Here is an 8,552-nt window from a genome sequence, read left to right as displayed (position 1 = left end):
AGAGGTAAAAGTACCAAATGTGGCTTGAACTGATTCCTTGATGCCTTTTATCAAAAGAGCAGATGGTTCATATCTAGCTTGATGAAGTTGATCCAGTTTGACCTTAGTGTCATTGTTACTGGTGATATGATTCTGGAAAACTTCATGGAGAGCCACAAAGGACTGTTTGAGATTCTTGATACTTTGCTCCATGCTAGTCATATCAAACCATGTCATTTGATCAATAAATCTTTGGAATTTATTCTTGATCTCTACTTGGGTTGGCACAAGATCATCAAGCTTGTCTTTCACCAACTTTCTTATCTTGTCTTGATGGTTGTTCAGAGTCAGTTGGAGTGCTTTACTCATGAGATGAAAAGCTTTTAGTTGAGCTTTGTAGACTTCTGTCACAGCATCATAGACTTCCTGTGGACTGAGTGCATTGGCATTACTTCCTAATATTGTGATATATTGTTCTCTAAATATTGCCAAGACCTCATCCATGCTCAAGCTAAAGTCCTTGTCCAACCAAGCATCCACATTGCCATCTTGTTCAGCTTCCTTGACAATATTCTATTGTCGGTCTCCAAAATCTATTTTGTAAGACAACAAGATTGCTTGATAGTCCTGATTGGACATGTCTGTGGTAAGAAGTTGTTGTGTGATGTTTGAAAGGCCAAAAAGTTGATCAACGAAGAGGTCGTTCATTGTATTGGGTTGAGCTTGGGCATCTTGAAGCCACTGAGAGATAAGCTATGATGGTTGTTGGGAAGGATTAGATATGGAAGGTATGTTTGTTTGGGTTGAGGTTGATGGTTGGGATTCAAGAACATCACATGTGACAGATGCCACAGTTTGACCCACAGCTGGAACTGTGGTTGTGATAGTGTGTTGTTCACCAATATTGGGAACCTCCAATTGAATTAGAGGGGAATTGAACAGGTTATTGTCATGTACCATGGCCTCAAACCCTTGCTCTTCTTGCAAAGAGCTAGCACTTGAAGGTGCCTGACTTGCCTCCCATAAAACAGGCTCATTGGCAATTGGACTCCAAGCTTCAATTGTTAAGGCAATCTCGGCTAGGGTTTGAGGGGAGTTGTTCCCTCATGAGGAACGTCCAATTGAATTGGAGAGGATTTAGACAGCTCCCCCTCAGGATTACTACCCTCAAACCTATCAATCTGTGAATATTGTTTAGCACATGAAGGTACTTGAGTAACTACCACAGGGTCTTCAGTAAAAACTGATATAACCCCTGTATTTGTGTTGGTATCATCAAGGTCTACCCCATAGTATAGCCTCTCACCAACTAAATGTGGTTCCTGGGTGGTGATCATAGTTGCATGAACCATGTCACTTGATTTTGACAAAAATTGAGACTTAGATTCAAGTGTTTGATTATATGAAGAAGAAATTTTAGATATTAGATTTGTAATTTCAGGATTGACTGTTGGCAGCTCCCTCTGAATAGAAGAGGGAGCTTCAAAAGATGTGCTCTCTGTGTATGTGCCATTCGTATTCCTTCTTTCATATACTTGAATATGTTCAAGTGTTGGTGCAGACTCTTTACAATGTGCACTAAGGAGGGTGCTCTTTTCAATAAAGACACCCTGTTGAGAGGATTCCCCTAGAGTCTGTTTGATTCCCTCTTTTTCAAATACATCCTGTTGGGAGGATGTAGAGGTGGCCTTAGTGGTCAACTCAGTTTTCTTTTTCGTCTTTAGTTTCTTGACCAGGGTGGACTCTATATGTGGTTGATCCTCACCACTCTCATTAATAATAGTTAGGGTTGTCTGCTTTCTCTTTTTTTTACTCACTTCACCCTTTTGAGATGATGAAGTGGTGGGTTTCCTAGCTTCTATTGGTAAATAAAGAGGGGTCTCAGTTTGGGAAGGCCCATTTTGTTCCAGTGTTTTTTCTTCCACAGGTACATGTGTCGTTACCGTACTAGTGGTGATTGTAGACCTCTTATCAGGCATAGGTTAAGGGAAAGTCCTGAATCTCTCCAACATAAATGGAGTGATTCTGAGACTTATAGTTACCTTGTTTTTTGTAGTAAGTGAACCAAATAAAATTTTGGACACTTACTTATAATTTCCTATTTGTGTTCTATCTATACCATTAAGTAAATGAATGTCTTCAACTTTATGGTTTAAAGTAAACATTATAAACCTAGGAAAGAAAATTTCCCTATCTCTAGTAGTCAAAGGCATTGTGAGCATTGTGCTTAGTTCCTGCAGAATCAGAAGCCCCACATTTAAGTGTCTGTTGTAATCCATGGAGAATACCAGCTCCCAGACCACATTTAAAATGTTATCATACCCTATCTTCCTATATGTGAATACTCTTACAAAAGACTCAAATGGGATTGACCATTCCTTCCTCAAATTCTTCTTGTTCAGGCTGGCTAAGTTGATCCTATCACTGTAATTGATGAAGTCCATGAATTCAGCTAGTTCATCTTGAGTTGGGACCTCCATCAGTTTGTCATTAGGGATGCCCAAAGCCACATTGACATCATTTTCAGAAAACTCCACCTGTTGGTGTTGAATGAAACAGTTAACCACCATGGAAATAGCTTGGTTCTCGTGCACCACTGTCCTTACCATAGCTGTGTTCCAGAAATCCCTAGGAACATCCAAGTACAGTCCTGGATTTACAGTTAGAACACCTGCAAAGTATGTTTCAAAAAGAAACTTCAAAAAACCCTTGAAGTTATCAGGAGCTTGATTTGCATATGTAAATGCAAGATAGTTGGTTCCTTCCATGGGGATAAAAGGTCTAACTGTGTTTGATGCCATGTAAAGTGTTTGAATTTGAGTGGGTAAGAAAAATTAGAGAGAAAGAGCTTGAAATGAGAGAAAACGGTTTGGATTTGGAGAAATTAGGTCACTTAGAGATCTCGAAGGCATAAAGAGGTGTTTGTCGAGATGTTTGGGTATTTATAGTAAAAGGTTAATGACTTATCGAGAACTCAAAATGAACGTTTGGATTTTGCTTATCGAGAAGTCATATTGAGAAAATAGATACATATCGATATGTCACTTGCCTGACTCTTATCGAGAACTAGAAAATAACCTATCGAGATGTCAAATAAATACTCAGTTTGTCCTGAATGGACTGAATTTTTCCAATTTTTATTTGAATAAATCAAAATAAAATCAGAATAAATTTATCAAAAGTATTTTGACAAAATAATATATTAAATTAAATTATCTCAGTTCTAAGTTGTTGATAAGTTTAAAATTCATACTTGTAGAGAACTCTGTGAATTATCACTTATCGAGATCTCTATAATGACGTATCGAGAAGTCATAATAATGCTTGTTGAGAAGTACTTCGAGAAGTCAGAAAAATGACTTATCGAGAAGTCAGTTAGACTTATCGAGACCTCAGTTCTCTATATACTTTTATTCTTTTTGATTCTGTCTTATGCTAATTTCACATATTGAAAATATAAATTATCATTTAAACAATTTTCTCGGAATTGAAAAATTCCAAGCTAAAATTTTGAATTTTGAAAAATAAATATATAGAGATTTCTGAAATATTTTTAACTCATATTCCAGTTAATTTTCAATTAAATCAAATTAATTTTGATTTATTAGAAATCAATCTGCTGCAAAATATTAGCTAAGTTCTTGTCTTTAGGATAAAAAATTTAGCATTCGAATTTCACCTACATGTCTAGAGAAAGTAGCTTCATCCAAAAGTTTAGTAAAAATATCATCTAATTATTTTTCTATTGGAACAAAAATAAGTTCAATGGTACCATTTGTAGCATATTCTCTAATAAAATGGTACCTTACATCAATATGCTTTCTTCTAGGATGATTAACTGGATTCGCCACAATAGATATAGCACTAGTAATGTCACACATAATTAGAATTTTATGTAACACTGGGCCATAGTCCATTAGCTGATTTCTAATCCAAAGCACTTTAGCACAGCAACTTCCAGTAGCTATGTATTCAGCCTCTACTGTGGAAGTTGACACAGATTGTTGTTTCTTGCTATACCAGGATACAAGTCTTTTTTCAAGAAATTGACAACTTCCACTAGTGCTCTTTCTTTCAACCCTGCATCCAACAAAATCTGCATCTGTGTATTCAACAGCTTCAAATCCTGTTCCCTTAAGATACCATAATCCTAAGTTTGGAGTCCCCTTTAAGTATCTAAAAATTCTCTTTACAGCCATCAAATATGATTTTTTTGGATTGGCTTGAAATCTTGCACACAGACATGTTGCAAACATAATGTATAGTCTAATAGTAGTGAAATACAGCAAAGATCCAATCATTCTTCTATAACCTGAAATGTCTACACTTTTTCATTTCTTATCTTCATTTAACTTTGTAGCTGTAGATATAGGTATTGATGCAGGTGAACAATCAACCATACCAAATTTCTTCAATAAATCTTTAACATACTTGCACTATGCCATAAATGGCCTATAGCAACAGCAAGAAAATGTTACAACAGACCCAAAAAAATGTTACCACAGTCAGCTAAAGCCCTAAGGTAACATAAAAATTAAGTTACTTTTTTCGAGTTACCTTTGGCCCCTAACGTAACATTCCTTTTGCCTTAGGGTAACATGCATTTTATGTTACCATAGAATCATATAGTAACATAACATAGGATTACTGCAACATTAAATATGGGCCCCACTGTACGTCCAACATGCCACGTCAGGGAGCCACATCATTATGCTGACGTGGTACGTGGGTCCCACAAAGCTAATGCGGCAAGCTGATGTGGCATTTGAAACCAATATGTGGGGCCCACTTTTGTTAGTATCAAATTTGTACCTGGGGTCACATTTTGACAGCTATTTTACATTAGTACCTAGACTAATGCAACATTATAACAAGTTATCGTAACACCTTTACAAGCTATTGTAATATTTTTAACAGGAAAAAAAATAAAGGCTAATATAAAAAATGTACAATGAATTGTATAATTTTAAAATATACACAATTTTAATACATTCAAAACTTCAAAATCTAACTACAACCATCATGTGTCTACAATCTAAGTAAATCACAACAAAATGAACTAATTAAACCAACTAATTTACATCCAAAACTTGACCCTACCCTTCAGAAGCCCACTCACTGCTATTAGGGAACATGGAACAATTGACTCACAAACCTTAGGTAATGTTTACTCCAACGACATATGTTCGGATATTAACTCATTTGGCTTGGCTGATGAAGTGATAATAAACCTTTGGATATCAACTCATTTGGCTTGGATGATCATTTGCAGCTCCAATACCTCGGTTGAAATATACACTAATGTTCAATGTATTGACCATGTGGGGATGAAGTAACCACGTAAAATGAACAAACGTACATGAAACCTTATATATCTCGGTACCTGCTCAAGCTTATGACCTCGATACCTTCAGCCACTGTAGCCTTGCATATAGTTGAACAAATAAAACCACTGCCCTCTAGCACAACAAGCTCCTACAAGAAAGTACATTAGTGACTCATGTGTTTTTAATAGTTAACAACATGCTTTATAATCGATATAAAAGAGAAAACAAAATTATTAGTAATTACTCGCTCAGTCCTAATATCAGCTGAAACATCTATTAGTGGTTTTAAAATCCTCTGTTGCTCCTGCATAAGCACACTTGACTCTGAATCTACACGGCCTGTAACTAAAGAAAAAAAATCAAAATACATCAATATATTAACTAAATAAATTTCCAAAACTAGAAGTTAAGGAAACAGAGATATTAAATCTAGTACTTTTATATTTTAGATTCACTAGTCATCTGCTAGGAAACATAAGGATATAAAAGCATATAAAATCAAAGAAATATTCTAGCTGAAATCGTGCTCATAAGATATGGGAAAAATCAGGCTTACCACCTTGTCCTAAATCTAATTGCATCCACGACAACCAATCAAGATTCAAGACACAAAATTGGTAATAGTATTATTGTTGTCAAAAGAAGTCAAGCCCTCAGTAATACACATCCATAGATTAACCAACTAAGCGACTTCAACTATATGTTCCAGCAGAAATTCCATAGATATAACCGAAATTACTAAATTCATTTACTTGAATAAACTCATAAACTATAATCCAAAACGGCTATAAATGAAAGTAAAAAGGGTTGTTTGGGCCCTGGCCCGTCGTGAAACAAAGTGATACTTTAAGGATCAGTTTAGTTGTGGCCCATTTAGCCACCAAACAAACCAGAATGAAAGCCAGAGTGATCGGACTTAAGATCTATAACAGTTCAACACTGCAATACGAGTCCATATTTTAATTTATGGATATAAGCAAACGCACGGCGGTGAGGGATGCGCATAACCAGACTGGTTCAGGGAAAAAAACTCTATACTTTTATTTTGACTTTCAAATATTAATACTATTATTTAATATTTTTATCAACTTCTTAAAATTTGTCATCACATACTAATTAGTAAATTATCATGTCAAACCAAGAAATAGAAATGGTAAAATATAGCCAAACTGGACTAGGATTATATCTAATCATTGTAGTGGTCATTATCTTATAAACTCTAATCCAAAATAGACAAAATAAACCATTCAAACCCTATTTTTCAAAGCTCACTTGTTTCCGGTAAACATCAAAAGTGTTAACCGTGAGAGATTGATACACCCTGCAATCATACATCTAAAGTCTGCTCTTGCAAGCTTATTTTTACAATACATATGAGCCGTCAATTAAAAGAATAGTATGTATTCTAGTATCACTCTATAAATAACCCAAATGTTGTATGTGTGTGACTTTAAAATTACATGGTTTGGGGGTGTTAAGTATTAGGAATACCAGCTGTATTCAAATAAATAACAAATATAGAAGCTTGATAAACATGTGCTTCATTTTCTGAAAATTATGAAGATGTCATCGCAAGGTGAAAGCATTAGTAGGTACATATAAATTGTAGACCAAGTTTATAATCCTATATAAGTGAAAGAAATTAGTAGGTACCTCATCAAAAGCTACAAAGATATTTATGCTTAGCTGATGAACTGTACATACAACAGTTCTCCCTGTATCTACTGTGTTCCTCACGGTTCTCATGACAATTATTGCTGCTCTGGCATCTAAGCCTGATGTTGGATCTACTGGAATGGTAAGCCTCTTTCTTTGTTTATTTGATAGACCATTTACTCCTTTAAGTCCAACTAGCGCATTTCTAAGCACATCCAACTCAACTAACTCCATCACTTCCTCAACCAACATCTGAAAAATGAGAACATGTTAGTATATCAACCTTCTCTGATTTAGTTAGACAAATCCAAATTCTTGCCCTAGTCAAATTCACAAAATCTAACAATCAAACTAAATATATTTTTTTGACAAAAAAACTGATTAAATTCTTATAGCATAAGAACCAAGTAACAAAATAACCATTTTATGCCTACTCTACAAAGAAAATTAACAAAATTAAATGAATAATCTTATTGTAGAACGTACATCAGTAGCAACAAAAAAGAATCTTAAGTTAAGCGACAAGCATCTCAATATAATTATCTCTCTCGTCTGGATTTGCTCAAACATGACATATTCAATGTCGTTTTGTTCTTGTAATTGACATAAAAATACTACATAAAAAATATTAGAAAAGGAATCACGTCATAGTTGCATCATATAATCACATACCTAAATATAAGAGAGGGATCGAGTACCTTGATGTAGAAGGAAAGTTAAGCCCAAGCTCAGAAATTCAATTAGAACCCAAAGCAAACCAAACTAAACTTGGAACAAACAGATAAAATCAATTAATTGGTGAAAAAATCAAAAAATAAAAACCCCTAATTCAAACTTGAAAAACCTAGTTTTATTTGAAACTCGAATCGATTCGAGCAGCCCCATATCCATCAATCTGCGAAATTTTAGCTCTTACTTAAATGAAATCGACTTTAGAATACCATTAAAGCTGAGAGAAATGTAGAGAACAACGTAGTGAGTTGAGAGAGAACAAGCAAGAGAGAGAGAGATAAAGTGATAGAGAATAGTTTGAGAGGGATAGAATATTTTAACTTATCCAAAATTTTAACCAGCCTGTTTGAAAAATATTCCGCTTCTTCGAATTTTTGGCCCAAATTTTAGCCCGCATGTATAATTTACCTCTTCTTTTGTATTTTAAATTTCCTTTTTTAAAAATAAATTATTTATTATAAATTATAATCAAATTTTTATTATTTAAAAATAATATCACTTGCTATAATTTATAACTTCAACCACTAAATTAATTTTATCAAATTAGTTATTTTTTAAATCAAATAATAAAATTATTTATGTTTTTATTTCTTTAAAAGAAAAAAAATTATATATTAGGAAAATATATAATTACTTTAATATTTAAACAAAAAAATATTAACTTATTTGATCAAAATTTATATTTTTTAAATTATTACTTAAATATATTATAAAGTTAATTAATTAAGACACAAATAATTAGATGTAAATTTAGTTATTTTTTAAATGATAATATTTTATTGGTTAATACCCTATGGTAACATAATTTCACACATGTTGCATGGTGTAACACTTTATGTCTATAGTAACATGTTGGAA

General features: G+C 33.8%; 1 long non-coding RNA gene across 1 annotated transcript; it reads right to left on the bottom strand.

The window, feature by feature from the left end:
* Positions 1 to 5,006: 5,006 nt before the first annotated feature.
* Positions 5,007 to 7,193, bottom strand: LOC141671036 (uncharacterized). Its single transcript, XR_012554903.1, has 3 exons — positions 6,960 to 7,193; positions 5,551 to 5,651; positions 5,007 to 5,454 (listed from the first exon to the last, which is right to left on the bottom strand). It is a non-coding gene; the product is annotated as an uncharacterized LOC141671036 (long non-coding RNA).
* Positions 7,194 to 8,552: the final 1,359 nt, after the last annotated feature.

Source organism: Apium graveolens, chromosome 7, assembly GCF_009905375.1.
Source record: "Apium graveolens cultivar Ventura chromosome 7, ASM990537v1, whole genome shotgun sequence".
Taxonomy (NCBI): Eukaryota; Viridiplantae; Streptophyta; class Magnoliopsida; order Apiales; family Apiaceae; genus Apium; species Apium graveolens.
The sequence above is the reverse complement of the archived record's forward strand: the minus strand, read 5'-3'. Positions and strand labels throughout refer to the sequence as shown.